The sequence below is a fragment of the Perca fluviatilis genome, chromosome 11, assembly GCF_010015445.1.
Source record: "Perca fluviatilis chromosome 11, GENO_Pfluv_1.0, whole genome shotgun sequence".
NCBI classification, from domain to species: Eukaryota; Metazoa; Chordata; class Actinopteri; order Perciformes; family Percidae; genus Perca; species Perca fluviatilis.
In genome coordinates, this window is record NC_053122.1 from 31,181,667 (window position 1) to 31,200,540 (window position 18,874).

Consider the following 18,874-nt stretch of genomic DNA (forward strand, 5'->3'; position numbering starts at 1 on the left):
TTATTATATTCCATTCCATTCCTCCTATCTCTTTCCTTCTCTCCTCTCCATCCCTCCTTCCTCCCTCTCTCTTTCTCCTTCCTCCTCCTCCTTCTCTCTCTTTCTCTCCTTCTCTCTCCTTCCTTCCTCCCTCTCTCATCCTCCCTCTCTCTCCTCTCTCCTCCTTTCTCCTTCCCTGTCTCTTTCCTCTCTCTCTCCTTCCTCCCTCCTCTTCTTCTCTCTCTTCCTCTCTCTTCTTCCTCTCCTCTCCCTTCTCTCTCCATCCTTTCTCCCTTCTCTCTCTCTCTCTTTCTCTCTCCTCCTCCTTCCTCCTCTTCTCTGTTTCTCTTTCTTTCTTTTCCTCTATTTCTCTCCTCTCTCCTTCCTCCTCTCTCCTTCTCTCTCTTTTCTCTCCCTCTCTTTCTCTTTTCTCTCTCTCCTTCTCTCCTCTCTTTCCTCTTTCTCCTCTCCATCCCTCCTCTCCCTCTTCTCTCTCTCCTTCTCCTTTCTCCCTCCTCCTTCTCTTTTCTCTCTTCCTCTCTCTCCTCTCTTCTCTTCCTCTTCCTCTCTCCATCCTCTCCCTCCTCTTCTCTCTTTCCTCTTTCTCTCCTCCTCCTCCTCCTCTTTCTCTTTTCTCTCTCTCCCTCTCCTCCTCTCCTCTCTTCCCTCCTTCTCCTTCCTCTCTCTCTCTCTCTCTTTTCTCTCTCTCTCTTCTTTCTCTCTCCTCTGTTTCTCTCTTCTTTCTCTCTCTCTTCCTCTTTTTCCTCTGTCCTCTCCTCCCTCCTTTCCTCCTCTCTCTTCTCTCTCCTTCTCTCTCCTTTCCTCCCTCCTCTTCTCTTTCCTCTTTTCCTCTCCTCTCCTTTCTCTCTCTCCTTCCTCCCTCCTCTGTCCTCTCCTTCTCCTCCTCTTCTCCTCTCCTTCTCTCTCCTCCTCTCTCCTTCTCTTTCTCTTTTTTCTCTCCTTCTCTCCCCTCTTCTCTTCTTCTTTCCTCTTTTTCCTCTCTTCTCTTTCTCCTTCTTTCTTTTCCTTTCTCTTCTTTTCTTTCTCTCTCTCTTTCTTCTTTTCTCTCTCCCTTTTTTTTTTTTTTCTTTCTTCTTCTTCTTCTCTCTCTCTCTCTCTCTGTTTGTCTTTTTTTCTCTCTCTCCCTGTTTCTCTCTCTTTTCCTCTCTGTCCTCTCTCCATCCCTCCTTCTCCCTCCTCTCTCTCTGTCTCTCTCTTTCTCTTTTCTCTCTCTCCTTCTCTCTCCATCCATTCTCCCTCCCTCTCCCTGTCTCTTTCTTTTTCTCTCTCTCTCCTTCTCTCCCTTCTCCCTCCCTCTCTCCTGTCTCTTTCTCTTTTCTCTCTTTTTTCTTTCTCCATCCCTCCTCCCTCCCTCTTTTTCTTTTTCTTATTGACCAATTTCCACTTTTTCACTTTCTTCAGCTTCACTGACTTCACAATGTTCTACATATTTTGTCATTTTCAGCTTTTAACCAACTTTTTTGCAGTTTCCACTATTTCAACTTCTTCTTACAGTTCTCTCTCTCCTCCACCTCTCCCTCCCTCTATCTCTCTGTTTGTCTTTTCTTTCTCTCCCTGTTTCTCTCTCTTTTCTCTCTTGTCCTCCTCTCTCCCTCCTTCTCCCTCCCTCTCCTGTCCTCTCTCCATCCCTCCTTCTCCCTCCATCTCTCTTGTCTCTCTCTCTTTTTTCTCTCTCTCTCCTTCTCTCTATCCGCATTCTCCCTCCCTCTCCTGTCTCTTTCTCTTTTTCTCTCTCTCCTCTCCTCCATCCCTCCTCCCTCCCTCTCTTACTTTCTTTAACTTATTGAACCAATTTCCACTTTTTTCAACTATTCTTCAGCTTCAGCTAAAGACTCCACAATGTTCTGCATATTTTGTCATTTTTCAGCTTTTAAAGCTAACTTTTTAACGATTTCCACTTTTTCAACTATTCTCACTATTTCAACTTCTTCTTACAGATTTCAGCTATTCAACCAGTTAGCCTTTAGCAATTCAGCTATTCAGCATTCCCGCATTTTTCGCGGAATGCATTTTCTAGTTTTTTACACAATTTTGTTATTCGTCGTTGGTTTTGGCTCTCGTAGCTTCTGCATACTTTCACCTATTTAAACCATTCAACTTTTCAAATGTTCAGCTCTTTCCGCTAATGATGGGACTTCTTCAACTTTTTTTCTACTATTTATACTTTTTAAAATTTTAAGCTTTTTAACACTTTTTTTTAACATTAAAGTCAATGAGAGCAGCCTTCAACTAACGAATCTTCTTCTGCTCCAAAATGTATCTCCTCCTACATTCTTCCACCTACAGACGTGATTCAAAATTTAAAATGTTCACAAAATATTCGAGCTGTTCGGTTGTGCTCAGGTGTTTTGATATCTTTTACAGTTTTTGTGGAAAAATCTGTTTAAGTTTAGTAATTATTTCAGGAATTTTATCGATTAAACAGGGTGTGTATTGCGTTTGCTACGATTAGGATGACATCACAGCTAAGAGGTTGAAGCTTCGAAAAAATTATCTTAGTTCCTTGTCTGTAAACTGCTCTCACCCCCACAATATCTACTTGTCATACACATTTATACATCAAAACGTAGGTATTTTTGTCTAGTTTCAGAAAATCTGCTCAGTTATGTGATACGTCTCGCTCAGCGACGGCGGCTGATGAATCATGTTTCTGTCCATCCGCTCAATCGATAAAAAAGTCTCCATTATTTTCCAGCCAGAGCAGAACGAACCACTTTTTTTAAATCGCTGACATGCCCACTTTTTATTGTTTATCCATATAAATTTTATACCGATCACGTTCACAAAGGCCGTTTGCCTCTAACGGTCAAGTCGCTGTTTCGATAGCATTTACTGTTGTGGATTTATTAAGGCTTGTTTGAAGGGTTCTCTCACACTGTCTCTCACTCATTAGGTGTGGCGTAATTAATGATCAAAGGGAGCTTTATAAATAACGAAGGACCATTGCTTGCCTCATCTAAAGATAGCCCAGTGGTTATGCTGCTGGACTTTGGTGTGGAGGACCAGGGTTCGAATCCTGCTGTGGTACATCAATCAATGTGTCCCAGTGTAGGATGTTGTTATACTTTTTCAACCACTCTCGCTACTTCAACTTATTCTTACGTATTTAAGCTATTCATCCAGTTTAGCAGACACACACACAAAGACACACACAGACACACACCTATACACACACACACGCACAGACACACACACAGATACACACACACAGACAGACACACACAGATACACACACACACACAGACAGACAGACAGACACACACAGATACACACACACAGACAGACACACACCTACACACACACACACACACACACACCTAGACACACACACACACACAGACACACACACACACACACACACACACACACAGACACACACCTACACACACACACACACACACACACACACAGAGACACAGACACACAAACACACACACAGACAGACACACAGACACACACGCAAGCACACACAGATACACACACACAGCACACAACACAGACACACCTATACACACGCACAGACACACACACAGATACACACACACAGACAGACAGACACACACAGATACACACACACACACAGACAGACAGACACACACACACAGATACACACACAGACAGACTCCCCCCCCCACAGACACACACCTACACACACACACACAGACACACACCTATACACACACACACGCACAGACACACACACACACACACACACACAGACAGACAGACACACACACACACACACACACACACACACACACACAAAGACACACAGAGACACAGACACACAAACACACACACAGACAGACACACAGACACACACACGCAAGCACACACAGATACACACACACGCAAGCACACACAGACAGACACACCTACACACACACACACACACAAAGACACACACAGAGCACAGACACACAAACACACACAGACACACAAACACACTACACAAGCACACACAACACACACACATCACGACATACACAGACACACATACACAAAGCATGTTTATAAACACGTCACAGACACTTAGTAGCCATGACAACCCTTTCACAGACAGTCAAACTTTAAGCCTTTTTTAGTCAATTTTAGTCAAAGTTGCTCTCTTTCTAATTTTTTCTATCTTTCCTCTCTTTTTTTCTCTCCTCTCTTTCCTCTTTCCTCTCTCTCTCCTCTTTATTCTTTTTCTCCTCTCTTTATTCTCTTTCTCTCCTCTCTCTTCTCTTCTCTCCTCTCTCCGCTCTTCTTTCTTCTCTCTTTCTCTCCTTGTCTCTTTCCTCTCTTTCTTCTTGTTTAGCCCCAGTTTTTTTCACCTAATATATTTCACATCTCATCTCAGCTAGATTGATGCTTTTTCGTTCTATGCAGTGTATATATCTGATAATAATAAAAATATTTCTTCTTTCAGCCCTTTTCAACTTTCATCTTTAACAGTATTACAGTATTAATTTGTTTCATATTTCTGCATATGTGAGTCATTATCAGTTAGAAAATCTACTCACACCTCACAATGTTCTACACATTTTGTCATTATTCAACATTTAAAGCAAACAGTTCAGTTTAGCATAAAGTTTTAACTTTTTAATGAAATTCATACTTTAATTAAAACGATTTCGCTTTTTCAACTATTTTGACTACTTCAACTTCTTCTTACAGATTTAAGCTATTCAACCAGTTTAGCTTTAGCAATTCAGCTGTTTCAGCATTCCCACGCATTTTCTGCAGGAAATGCATTTTTCTAGTTTTAATTTTAACTTTATTCCGTGACGTTTTTTGGCTCTCCGTAACTTCTGCATACTTTCAGCTATTTAAACCATTCAACTTTTCAAATGTTCAGCTCTTTCAGCTAATGATGGGACTTCTTCAACTTTTTTTTCTACTATTTATACTTTTTAAAATTTTAAGCTTTTTTAACACTTTTTTTTACATTGAAGTGAATGAGAGCAGGCTTCTACCCCTTAAAATCTTCTTCTGCTCCCAAAAGTTTCAACTCCTTCATACTTTCACCTACAGACGTAAAACAAACTTTAAAATGTTCACAAAATATTCAGCTATCCGGGGTCTACTTTTCAGTTTGATATCTTTTACAGTTTTTGTGGAAAAAGCTGTTTAAGTTTAGTGATTATTTCAGGAAATTTTATCGATTAAACAGGGTGTGTATTGCGCTGCTTAGAGTGGATGACATCACAGCTAGAGGGTGAAGCTTCGAAAAAATTATCTTAGTTCCTTGTCTGTAAACTGCTCTCACGCCCACAATATCTACTTGTCATACACAATTTATACATCAAAACGTAGGTATGTTTGTCTAGTTTCAGAAAATCTGCTCAGTTTTGTGATACGTCTCATACTTTTGGCTCAGCGAGCTTCCAAATGACGAGATCAAGAAATTTCTCTCAATCCGCAGCAATGATAAAAGGCGTCCATATTTTTCCAGCGAAGAGCAGAACGAACCACTTTTTTAAATCGCTGACATGCCCACATTTTTATGTTTATCCATATAAATTTTATACCGATACGTTCACAAAGGCCGTGTGCCTCTAACGGTCAAGTCGCTGTTTCGATAGCATTTACTGTTGTGGATTTATTAAGGCTTGTTTGAAGGGTTCTCTCACACTGTCTCTCACTCATTAGGTGTGGCGATTAATGATCAAAGGGATGCTTTATAAATAACGAAGGACCACTGCTTGCCTCATCTAAAGATAGCCCAGTGGTTATGCTGCTGGACTTTGGTGTGGAGGACCAGGGTTCGAATCCTGCTGTGGTACATCAATCAATGTGTCCTAGTGTAGGATGTTGTTATACTTTTTTCAACCACTCCGCTACTTCAACTTATTCTTACGTATTTAAGCTATTCATCCAGTTTAGTAGACACACACACAAAGACACACACCTATACACACACACACACACAGACACACACCTATACACACACACGCACAGACACACACACAGATACACACACACACAGACAGACAGACACACACAGATACACACACACACACACACAGACAGACAGACACACACAGATACACACACACAGACAGACACACACCTACACACACACACACAGACACACACCTATACACACACACAGACACACACACACACACACAGACAGACACACACCTACACACACCACACACAAAGACACACACAGAGACACAGACACACAAACACACACACAGACAGACACACAGACACACACACACATAAGCACACACAGATAATACACACATGCATAAATACATACACAGACATACACAAAGCATGTTTTATAAACACGTCACAGACACTTAGTAGCCATGACAACCCTTTCACAGACAGTCAAACTTTAAGCCTTTTTAGTCAATTTTAGTCAAAGTTGCTCTCTTTCTAATTTTTTTCTATCTTTCCTCTCTTTTTTTTCTCTCCTCTCTTTCCTCTTTCCTCTCTCTCTCCTCTTTATTCTTTCTCTCCTCTCTTTATTCTCTTTCTCTCCTCTCTCTTCTCTTCTCTCCTCTCTCGCCTCTTCTTTCTTCTCTCTTTCTCTCCTTGTCTCTTTCCTCTCTTTCTTCCTGTTCAGCCCCAGTTTTTTCCCCTAATATATTTCACATCTCATCTCAGCTAGATTGATGCTTTTTCGTTCTATGCAGTGTATATATCTGATAATAATAAAAATATTTCTTCTTTCAGCCTTTTCAACTTTCATCTTTAACAGTATTACAGTATTAATTTGTTTCATATTTCTGCATATGTGAGTCATTATCAGTTAGAAAATCTACTCACACCTCACAATGTTCTACACATTTTGTCATTATTCAACATTTAAAGCAAACAGTTCAGTTTAGCATAAAGTTTAAACTTTTTAATGAAATTCATACTTTAATTAAAACGATTTCGGCTTTTTCAACTATTTTGACTACTTCAACTTCTTCTTACAGATTTAAGCTATTCAACCAGTTTAGCTTTAGCAATTCAGCTGTTCAGCATTCCCACGCATTTTCTGCAGGAAATGCATTTTCTAGTTTTAATTTTAACTTTATTCCGTACGTTTTTTGGCTCTCCGTAACTTCTGCATACTTTCAGCTATTTAAACCATTCAACTTTTCAAATGTTCAGCTCTTTCAGCTAATGATGGGACTTCTTCAACTTTTTTTCTACTATTTATACTTTTTAAAATTTTAAGCTTTTTAACACTTTTTTTTTACATTGAAGTCAATGAGAGCAGGCTTCTACCCCTTAAAATCTTCTTCTGCTCCCAAAAGTTTCAACTCCTTCATACTTTCACCTACAGACGTAAAACAAACTTTAAAATGTTCACAAAATATTCAGCTATCCGGGGTCTACTTTTCAGTTTGATATCTTTTACAGTTTTTGTGAAAAAGCTGTTTAAGTTTAGTGATTATTTCAGGAAATTTTATCGATTAAACAGGGTGTGTATTGCGCTGCTTAGAGTGGATGACATCACAGCTAGAGGGTGAAGCTTCGAAAAAATTATCTTAGTTCCTTGTCTGTAAACTGCTCTCACGCCCACAATATCTACTTGTCATACACAATTTATACATCAAAACGTAGGTATGTTTGTCTAGTTTCAGAAAATCTGCTCAGTTTTGTGATACGTCTCATACTTTTGGCTCAGCGAGCTTCCAAATGACGAGATCAAGAAATTTCTCTCAATCCGCAGCAATGATAAAAGGCGTCCATATTTTCCAGCGAAGAGCAGAACGAACCACTTTTTTAAATCGCTGACATGCCCACATTTTTATGTTTATCCATATAAATTTTATACCGATACGTTCACAAAGGCCGTGTGCCTCTAACGGTCAAGTCGCTGTTTCGATAGCATTTACTGTTGTGGATTTATTAAGGCTTGTTTGAAGGGTTCTCTCACACTGTCTCTCACTCATTAGGTGTGGCGATTAATGATCAAAGGGATGCTTTATAAATAAAGAAGGACCACTGCTTGCCTCATCTAAAGATAGCCCAGTGGTTATGCTGCAGGACTTTGGTGTGGAGGACCAGGGTTCGAATCCTGCTGTGGTACATCAATCAATGTGTCCCAGTGTAGGATGTTGTTATACTTTTTCAACCACTCCGCTACTTCAACTTATTCTTACCGTATTTAAGCTATTCATCCAGTTTAGCAGACACACACACAAAGACACACACACCTATACACACACACACACACAGACAGACAGACACACACATATACACACACACACACACAGACACACACCTATACACACACACACACACAGACAAACACACAGATACACACACACAGACAGACAGACACACACAGATACACACACACACACACAGACAGACAGACACAGATACACACACACACACAAACAGACAGACACACACCTACACACACACACACACAGACACACACTATACACACACACAGCACAGACACACACACACACAGACAGAAGACACACACCTACACACACACACAACGCACACACAAAGACACACAGAGAACACAGACACACAAACACACACACAGACAAATACACAGACACACACCTGCAAGCACACACAGATACACACACATGCAGACATACACAGACACACATACAAAGCATGTTTATAAACAGCGTCACAGACACTTAGTAGCCATGACAACCCTTTCACAGACAGTCAAACTTTAAGCCTTTTTAGTCAATTTTAGTCAAAGTTGCTCTCTTTCTAATTTTTTTCTATCTTTCCTCTCTTTTTTTCTCCCTCTCTTTCCTCTTTCCTATCTCTCTCCTCTTTATTCTTTCTCTCCTCTCTTTATTCTCTTTCTCTCCTCTCTCTTCTCTTCTCTCCTCTCTCCTGCTCTTCTTTCTTCTCTCTTTCTCTCCTTGTCTCTTTCCTCTCTTTCTTCTTGTTCAGCCCCAGTTTTTTCCCCTAATATATTTCACATCTCATCTCAGCTAGATTGATGCTTTTTCGTTCTATGCAGTGTATATATCTGATAATAATAAAAATATTTCTTCTTTCAGCCTTTTCAACTTTCATCTTTAACAGTATTACAGTATTAATTTGTTTCATATTTCTGCATATGTGAGTCATTATCAGTTAGAAAATCTACTCACACCTCACAATGTTCTACACATTTTGTCATTATTCAACATTTAAAGCAAACAGTTCAGTTTAGCATAAAGTTTTAACTTTTTAATGAAATTCATACTTTAATTAAAACGATTTCGGCTTTTTCAACTATTTTGACTACTTCAACTTCTTCTTACAGATTTAAGCTATTCAACCAGTTTAGCTTTAGCAATTCAGCTGTTCAGCATTCCCACGCATTTTCTGCAGGAAATGCATTTTCTAGTTTTTAATTTTAACTTTATTCCGTACGTTTTTTGGCTCTCCGTAACTTCTGCATACTTTCAGCTATTTAAACCATTCAACTTTTCAAATGTTCAGCTCTTTCAGCTAATGATGGGACTTCTTCAACTTTTTTTCTACTATTTATACTTTTTAAAATTTTAAGCTTTTTAACACTTTTTTTTTACATTGAAGTCAATGAGAGCAGACTTCAACCCCTTAAAATCTTCTTCTGCTCCCAAAAGTTTCAACTCCTTCATACTTTCACCTACAGACGCCAAACAAACTTTAAAATGTTCACAAAATATTCAGCTATCCGGGGTCTACTTTTCAGTTTGATATCTTTACGACATTTTTGTGAAAAAGCCTGTTTAAGTTTAGTGATTATTTCAGGAAATTTTATCGATTAAACAGGGTGTGTATTGCGCTGCTTAGAGTGGATGACATCACAGCTAGAGGGTGAAGCTTCGAAAAAATTATCTTAGTTCCTTGTCTGTAAACTGCTCTCACGCCCACAATATCTACTTGTCATACACAATTTATACATCAAAACGTAGGTATGTTTGTCTAGTTTCAGAAAATCTGCTCAGTTTTGTGATACGTCTCATACTTTTGGCTCCAGCGAGCTTCAAATGACGAGATCAAGCAAATTTCTCTCAATCCGCAGCAATGATAAAAGGCGTCCATATTTTCCAGCGAAGAGCAGAACGAACCACTTTTTTAAATCGCTGACATGCCCACATTTTTATGTTTATCCATATAAATTTTATACCGATACGTTCACAAAGGCCGTGTGCCTCTAACGGTCAAGTCGCTGTTTCGATAGCATTTACTGTTGTGGATTTATTAAGGCTTGTTTGAAGGGTTCTCTCACACTGTCTCTCACTCATTAGGTGTGGCGATTAATGATCAAAGGGAGGCTTTATAAATAACGAAGGACCACTGCTTGCCTCATCTAAAGATAGCCCAGTGGTTATGCTGCTGGACTTTGGTGTGGAGGACCAGGGTTCGAATCCTGCTGTGGTACATCAATCAATGTGTCCCAGTGTAGGATGTTGTTATACTTTTTCAACCACTCTCGCTACTTCAACTTATTCTTACGTATTTAAGCTATTCATCCAGTTTAGCAGACACACACACAAAGACACACACAGACACACACCTATACACACACACACACACAGACACACACACACACACACAGACACACACACAGATACACACACACACAGACAGACAGACACACACAGATACACACACACACACACAGACAGACAGACACACACAGATACACACACACAGACAGACAGACAGACACACACCTACACACACACACACACAGACACACACCTATACACACACACACACACAGACACACACACACACACAGACAGACACACACCTACACACACACACGCACACACAAAGACACACACAGAGACAGACCACACAAAACACACACACAGACAGACACACAGACACACAAACACACGCCAAGCACACACAGATACACACACATCAGCCATGCACACACAGACACACACAAAGCATGTTTATAAACACGTCACAGACACTTAGTAGCCATGACAACCCTTTCACAGACAGTCAAACTTTAAGCCTTTTTAGTCAATTTTAGTCAAAGTTGCTCTCTTTCTAATTTTTTCTATCTTTCCTCTCTTTTTTCTCTCCTCTCTTTCCTCTTTCCTCTCTCTCTCCTCTTTATTCTTTCTCTCCTCTCTTTATTCTCTTTCTCTCCTCTCTCTTCTCTTCTCTCCTCTCTCCTGCTCTTCTTTCTTCTCTCTTTCTCTCCTTGTCTCTTTCCTCTCTTTCTTCCTGTTCAGCCCCAGTTTTTTCCCCTAATATATTTCACATCTCATCTCAGCTAGATTGATGCTTTTTCGTTCTATGCAGTGTATATATCTGATAATAATAAAAATATTTCTTCTTTCAGCCTTTTCAACTTTCATCTTTAACAGTATTACAGTATTAATTTGTTTCATATTTCTGCATATGTGAGTCATTATCAGTTAGAAAATCTACTCACACCTCACAATGTTCTACACATTTTGTCATTATTCAACATTTAAAGCAAACAGTTCAGTTTAGCATAAAGTTTAAACTTTTTAATGAAATTCATACTTTAATTAAAACGATTTCGGCTTTTTCAACTATTTTGACTACTTCAACTTCTTCTTACAGATTTAAGCTATTCAACCAGTTTAGCTTTATACATTTCAGCTGTTCAGCATTCCCACGCATTTTCCGCAGGAAATGCATTTTCTAGTTTTTAACTTTAATTTTATTATTCCGTACGTTTTTTGGCTCTCTGTAACTTCTGCATACTTTCACCTATTTAAACCATTCAACTTTTCAAATGTTCAGCTCTTTCAGCTAATGATGGGACTTCTTCAACTTTTTTTCTACTATTTATACTTTTTAAAATTTTAAGCTTTTTAACACTTTTTTTTAACATTAAAGTCAATGAGAGCAGGCTTCAAAGCCTTCAAATCCTCTTCTGCTTCAAAATGTATCTCCTCCTACATTCTTCCACCTACAGACGTGATTCAAAATTTAAAATGTTCACAAAATATTCAGGTATTCGGGGTGTGCTCAGTGTTTTGATATATTTTACAGTTTTTGTGAAAAAGCTGTTTAAGTTTAGTGATTATTTCAGGAAATTTTATCGATTAAACAGGGTGTGTATTGCGTTTGCTAGAGTGGATGACATCACAGCTAGAGGGTGAAGCTTCGAAAAAATTATCTTAGTTCCTTGTCTGTAAACTGCTCTCACGCCCACAATATCTACTTGTCATACACAATTTATACATCAAAACGTAGGTATTTTTGTCTAGTTTCAGAAAATCTGCTCGGTTAAGCGATATGTCTTATACTTTGGGCTCAGCGAGCTTCCAAGTGACGAGAGTATAAAATAATTCTGCATCAGATCTCATGTTAAAAATCCTTTTTATTTCCCAGTGAAAGGCACAGCGAACCACTTTTTAAAATTGCTGATATGCCCACATTTTTACATTTATCCATATAAATTTTATACCGATACGTTCACAAAGGCCTTGTGTCTCTAACGGTCAAGTCGCTGTTTCGATAGCATGTACTGTTGTGGATTTATTAAGGATTGTTTGAAGGGTTCTCTCACACTGTCTCTCACTAATCAGGTGTGGGGATTAATGATCAAAGAGATGCTTTATAAATACTAAAGGAACAATGTTTGTCTGTTCTGAAGATGGCGCAGTGGTTATGGCACATGGCTAGGGTGTGGGGGGCCCGGGTTCAAATCCCACTGTGGCATATCAATCAGTGTGTCCCTGGCTAAGGTGTTATTTGACTTTTCAACTACTCTCACTACTTCAACTTATTTTTACGGTTTTAAGCTATTCATCCAGTTTAGCTTTAGCAATTCAGCTATTCATGTTTTATTTTGCAAACACACACATGCACACACGCAAACACACACACACACACACACACACATATACACACACACACACACACAAAAGACACATAAACACACACACACACACACAGACAGACACACATGCAAACACACACACAAACACACACACACACACACACACACACACACACTACTCAAAAACACACACACACACATCCCCCCTTAACACACACACACACACAAACACACTCCCCACACACACACACACACACACATGCCGGCTCGCCGTACACACACCACACTCTTCTCTCTTCTCATCTCTTCTCTTCTGCTCTCCTTTCTTCTCTCTTTCTCTCCCTCTCTCTTTCCTCTCTTTCTTCTTGTTCAGCCCCATTCTTTTCACCTAATATATTTCACATCTCATCTCAGCTAGATTGATGCTTTTTCGTTCTATGCAGTATATATCTGATAATAATGAAAATATTTCTTCTGCTCTCAGTGTCTGAAGTGCTGGCGTGTACTACAGGAGACATATTAAGAGCAGGTGCTATCATTATCAGATCAAAGAGATGTTTATAAACATTGCCCAGGCCCTTAGTAACCATGACAACCCTTTCACAGACAGTCTACTGATTACTCCAGACTTGCTGTAGGAGTCAACTAACTAGACTAACTATGATCATCAGTCTATATCATTTGCGTTCCACTTCTGTCTGTCTGTCTGTCTGTCTCCTTATCTGTCTGTGTCTCCCTCCCTCCCTCTGTCTGTATCCCTACCTCTTGTCTCCCTCTCTATCTCTATGCCTCCCTCCTTCCTTCTTCTGTCTCTCCCTCCAGGGTCATTTGTGATTTCATCCATGTATATAGCCCGTTTCTTTTCAGGCAATATATCCACCTCTCAGCTCTTTAGGGTCATGCTTGTTTGTTCTACGCAATGGATATGGCTGATAATAATACAAAGTCTATAAACTTTCAGCTTCTTTAGTCTATTTTAGTCAAAGTTGCTATCTTTCTTTTCCTCTCCTCTCTTTCCTCTCTCTCCTTCTCTCTTTTTTCTCTATCTCTCCTCTCTCTTCTCTCTTCTCGTCTCTTCTCTCCCGCTCTCCTTTCTTCTCTCTTTCTCTCCCTCTCTCTTTCCTCTCTTTCTTCTTGTTCAGCCCCATTCTTTTCACCTAATATATTTCATATCTCATCTCAGCTGGATTGATGCTTTTTCGTTCTATGCAGTGTATATATCTGATAATAAAAATATTTCTTCTTTCAGCCTTTTCAACTTTCATCTTTAACAGTATTACAGTATTAATTTGTTTCATATTTCTGCATATGTGAGTCATTATCAGTTAGAAAATCTACTCAGACCTCACAATGTTCTACACATTTTGTCATTATTCAACCTTTAAAGCAAACAGTTCAGTTTAGCACAAACTTTTAACTTTTTAATGAAATTCATACTCATTAAACCGATTTCCGCTTTTTCAACTATTTTCACTACTTCAACTTCTTCTTACGGATTTAAGCTATTCAACCAGTTTAGCTTTAGCAATTCAGCTGTTCAGCATTCCCACGCATTTTCTGCAGGAAATGCATTTTCTAGTTATTGGGGGAATGCTGTTTTACAGCATTCCACCTATTGTTGTTTCTGTCGGCCATTTTCTTTATTTTTCTGCTTATTCCCTCTTCCGTACGTTTTTTGGCTCTCTGTAACTTCTGCATACTTTCACCTATTTAAACCATTCAACTTTTCAAATGTTCAGCTCTTTCAGCTAATGATGGGACTTCTTCAACTTTTTTTCTACTATTTATACTTTTTCAAATTTTAAGCTTTTTAACACTTTTTTTTAACATTAAAGTCAATGAGAGCAGCCTTCAACTCCTTAAAATCTTCTTCTGCTTCAAAATGTATCTCCTCCTACATTCTTCCACCTACAGACGTGATTCAAAATTTAAAATGTTCACAAAATATTCAGGTATTCGGGGTGTGCTCAGTGTTTTGATATCTTTTACAGTTTTTGTGAAAAATCTGTTTAAGTTTAGTGATTATTTCAGGAAATTTTATCGATTAAACAGGGTGTGTATTGCGTTTGCTAGAGTGGATGACATCACAGCTAGAGGGTGAAGCTTCGAAAAAATTATCTTAGTTCCTTGTCTGTAAACTGCTCTCACGCCCACAATATCTACTTGTCATACACAATTTATACATCAAAACGTAGGTATTTTTGTCTAGTTTCAGAAAATCTGCTCAGTTTTGTGATACGCCTTTTACTTTTGGCTGGTTGAGCTTCCAAATGACAAGATGTCCATATCGTTCTCCATTGGCTTCAATGATCAAACTCCTAGATATTTCCCAGCGAAACACTGAACGAACCACTTTTTGAAATCGCTGATATGACCACATTTTTACGTTTATCCATATAAATTTTATACCGATACGTTCACAAAGGCCTTGTGATGCTCAGGATCACGTCATTTGACTGATAGCAGTTATCGTTTTGCCACTGTGAGGCTTTGTTTGAGAGCTCGCTCTCAGGGACTCTGAATAGCTGAAGCACAGCACAGCTGACAGATTCAGCAGGTGTTGCTCATCAACTTGATTACAGACATCAAATCATGTTTATAAACATATCCACTGGCCATTCGTTACCATGACAACACTTTCACAGACACACACCCAGATACTACAGGCAGTAATATGAACAGTAGTCTATACAGATACTACAGGCAGTAATATGAACAGTAGTCTATACAGATACTACAGGCAGTAATATGAACACTAGTCTATACAGATACTACAGGCAGTAATATCAACAGTAGTCTATACAGATACTACAGGCAGTAATATGAACAGTAGTCTATACAGATACTACAGGCAGTAATATGAACAGTAGTCTGTGGTCTTCCACTTCTCTCTGACTGTCTTCTCTCTCCCCCTCTCTATCTCTCTGTTTCTCTTTTCTTTCTCTCTCTCTCCCTGTTTCTCTCTCTGTCCTCTCTCCATCCCTCCCTCTCTCTCTCTCTCTCTCTCTCTCTTTCTCTCTCTCTCCTTCTTTCTCCATCCGCCTTCTCCCTCCTCTCTTATCTCTCTGTTTCTCTTTTCTTTTCTCTCTCTCTCCCTGTTTCTCTCTCTTTTCTCTCTCTCTGTCCTCTCTATCCCTCCATCTCTTCTCTCTCTCTCTTTTTTCTCTCTCTCTCCTTCTCTCTTCTCCTCTCTCCCTGTCTCTTTCTCTTTTTCTCTCTCTCTCCTTCTTTCTCCATCCCGCCTTCTCCCTCCCTCTCTATCTCTCTGTTTCTCTTTTCTTTCTCTCTCTCTCCCCCTGTTTCTCTCTCTTTTCTCTCTCCATCCCTCCTTCTCCCTCTCTCTCTCTCTCTCCATCCCTCCCTCTCTCTCTCTGTCTCTCTCTCTTTCTCTCTCTCTCCTTTCTCCATTCCGCCTTCTCCCTCCCTCTCTATCTCTCTGTTTCTCTTTTCTTTCTCTCTCTCTCCCTGTTTCTTTCTCTTTTCTCTCTCTCTGTCCTCTCTCCATCCCTCCTTCTCCCTCCCTCTCTCTGTTCTCTCTCCATCCCTCCTTCTCCCTCCATCTCTCTCTGTCTCTCTCTCTCTTTTCTCTCTCTCTCCTTCTCTCTCATCCCGCCTTCTCCCTCCCTCTCTCCCTGTCTCTTTCTCTTTTCTCTCTCTCTCCTTCTTTCTCCATCCCTCCTCCCTCCCTCTCTTACTTTCTTTAACTTATTGAACCAATTTCCACTTTTTCAACTATTCTTCAGCTTCAGCTAAAGACTTCACAATGTTCTACATATTTTGTCATTTTTCAGCTTTTAAAGCCAACAATTTAGCGTCAACTTTGAACTTTTTAACGATTTCCACTTTTTCAACTATTCTCTCTACTTCAACTTCTTCTTACAGATTTCAGCTATTCAACCAGTTAGCTTTAGCAGTTCAGCTATTCAGCATTCCCACGCATTTTCCGCAGGAAATGCATTTTCTAGTTATTCTTAGTTTTATTTTTATTCCCTCTTCCGTACGTTTTTTGGCTCTCTGTAACTTCTGCATACTTTCACCTATTTAAACCATTCAACTTTTAAAATTTTTTTTTTTTATTTTAAGCTTTTTAACTACTTTTTTAACATTGAAAGTCAATGAGGAGCAGCCTTCAACAACTTGAAATCCTCTTCTGCTTCAAAATGTATCTCCTCCTACATTCTTCCACCTACAGCGCGTGATTCAAAATGTAAAATGTTCACAAAAAATTAGTATTGGGGTCTACTTTTCAGGTATTGAGGTGTTCTCAGTGTTTTGTTATCTTTTACAGTTTTTGTGAAAAATCTGTTTTAAGTTTAGTGATTATTTCAGGAAATTTTATCGATTAAACAGGGTTTTGTATTGCGTTTGCTAGAGTGGATGACATCAACAGCTAGGGGTGAAGCTTCGAAAAAATTATCTTAGTTCCTTGTCTGTAAACTGCTCTCACGCCCACAATATCTACTTGTCATACACAATTTATACATCAAAACGTAGGTATTTTTGTCTAGTTTCAGAAAGATCTGCTCAGTTTTGTGTTATGCCACTTTACTTTTGGCTGGTTGAGCTTCCAAATGACAAGATGTCCATATCGTTCTCCATTGGCTTCAATGATCAAACTCCTAGATATTTCCCAGCGAAACACTGAACGAACCACTTTTTGAAATCGCTGATATGACCACATTTTTACGTTTATCCATATAAATTTTATACCGATACGTTCACAAAGGCCTTGTGATGCTCAGGATCACGTCATTTGACTGATAGCAGTTATGGTGTTGCCACAGTGAGGCTTTGTTTGGGAGCTCGCTCTCAGGGACTCTGAATAGCTGCAGCACAGCACAGCTGACAGATTCAGCAGGTGACAGGCTCGTTAGCTTGATTACAGACATCAAAGCAAGTAAACATTCCCAGGCCATGGTTACCATGACAACACTTTCACAGACACACACCCAGATACTACAGGCAGTAATATGAACAGTAGTCTCTTTGGCCTTCCACTTCTGTCCGTCTGTCTTCTCTGTCTGTCCATCCTCTTTCTGTCCTCTTTCTTCTTTCCTCTTTCTGTCTTCTTTCCTCTTTCTGTCCTCTGTTCTCTTTCTGTCCTCTCGCTCTCTTTTCTCTTTCCTCTTTCTGTCCTCTGTTCTCTTTCCTCTTCCTTTCTTCTTTCTTCTTTCTGTCCTCTTTCTGTCCTTTCTTCTTTCCTCTTTCTGTTCTCTTGCTCTCTGTTCTCTTTCCTCTTTCTGTCCTCTTTCTTCCCTCTTTATTCTTCCCTCTGTCCTCTGTCTTCTTTCTTTCCTCTTTCCTCTTTCTGTCCTCTCGCTCCCTGTCCTCTTTCCTCTTTCTGTCCTCTTTCTTCTTCCCTCTTTCTGTCCTCTCGCTCCCTGTCCTCTTTCCTCTTTCTTCTTCCCTCTTTCTGTCCTCTTTCTTCTTTCTGTCCTCTCGCTCCCTGTCCTCTTTCCTCTTTCTGTACTCTTTCTTCCCTCTTTATTCTTCCCTCTGTCCTCTTTCTTCTTTCTTTCCTCTTTCCTCTTTCTGTCCTCTCGCTCCTTGTCTTCTTTCCTCTTTCTGTCCTCTTTCTTCTTCCCTCTTTCTGTCCTCTCGCTCCCTGTCCTCTTTTCCTCTTTCTTTCCTCTTTCTTCTTCCCTCTTTCTGTCCTCTTTCTTCTTTCTGTCCTCTCGCTCCCTGTTCTCTTTTCCTCTTTCTGTCCTCTTTCTTCCCTCTTTATTCTTCCCTCTGTCCTCTTTCTTCTTTCTTTCCTCTTTCTGTCCTCTTTCTTCTTTCCTCTTTCTGTCCTCTCGCTCCCTGTCCTCTTTCTGTCCTCTTTCTTCTTCCCTCTTTCTGTCCTCTCGCTCCCTGTCCTCTTTCCTCTTTCTGTCCTCTTTCTTCTTCCCTCTTTTCTGTCCTCTTTCTTCTTTCTGTCCTCTGTCCCTGTCCTCTTTCCTCTTTCTTCTTTTCCCTCTTTCTTTCTTCCTCTTTCTTTCTTCTTTTCCTCTTTCTCTTTCCCTCTTTTCCTCTTTCCTTCTTTCCTCTTTCTTCTTTTCTCCCTCTTTTCTTCTTTCTGTCCTCTTTCTTCCTCTTTCCTCTTTCCTCTTTCTTCCCTCTTTTTCCTCTTTCTTCTTTCCTCTTTTTCCTCTTCTT

The 18,874-nt window shown here is 39.6% G+C and overlaps 1 pseudogene; it reads right to left on the reverse strand.

The window, feature by feature from the left end:
• Positions 1 to 6,542, reverse strand: part of LOC120568927 — a 10,522-nt pseudogene extending 3,980 nt beyond the window's left edge.
• Positions 6,543 to 18,874: the final 12,332 nt, after the last annotated feature.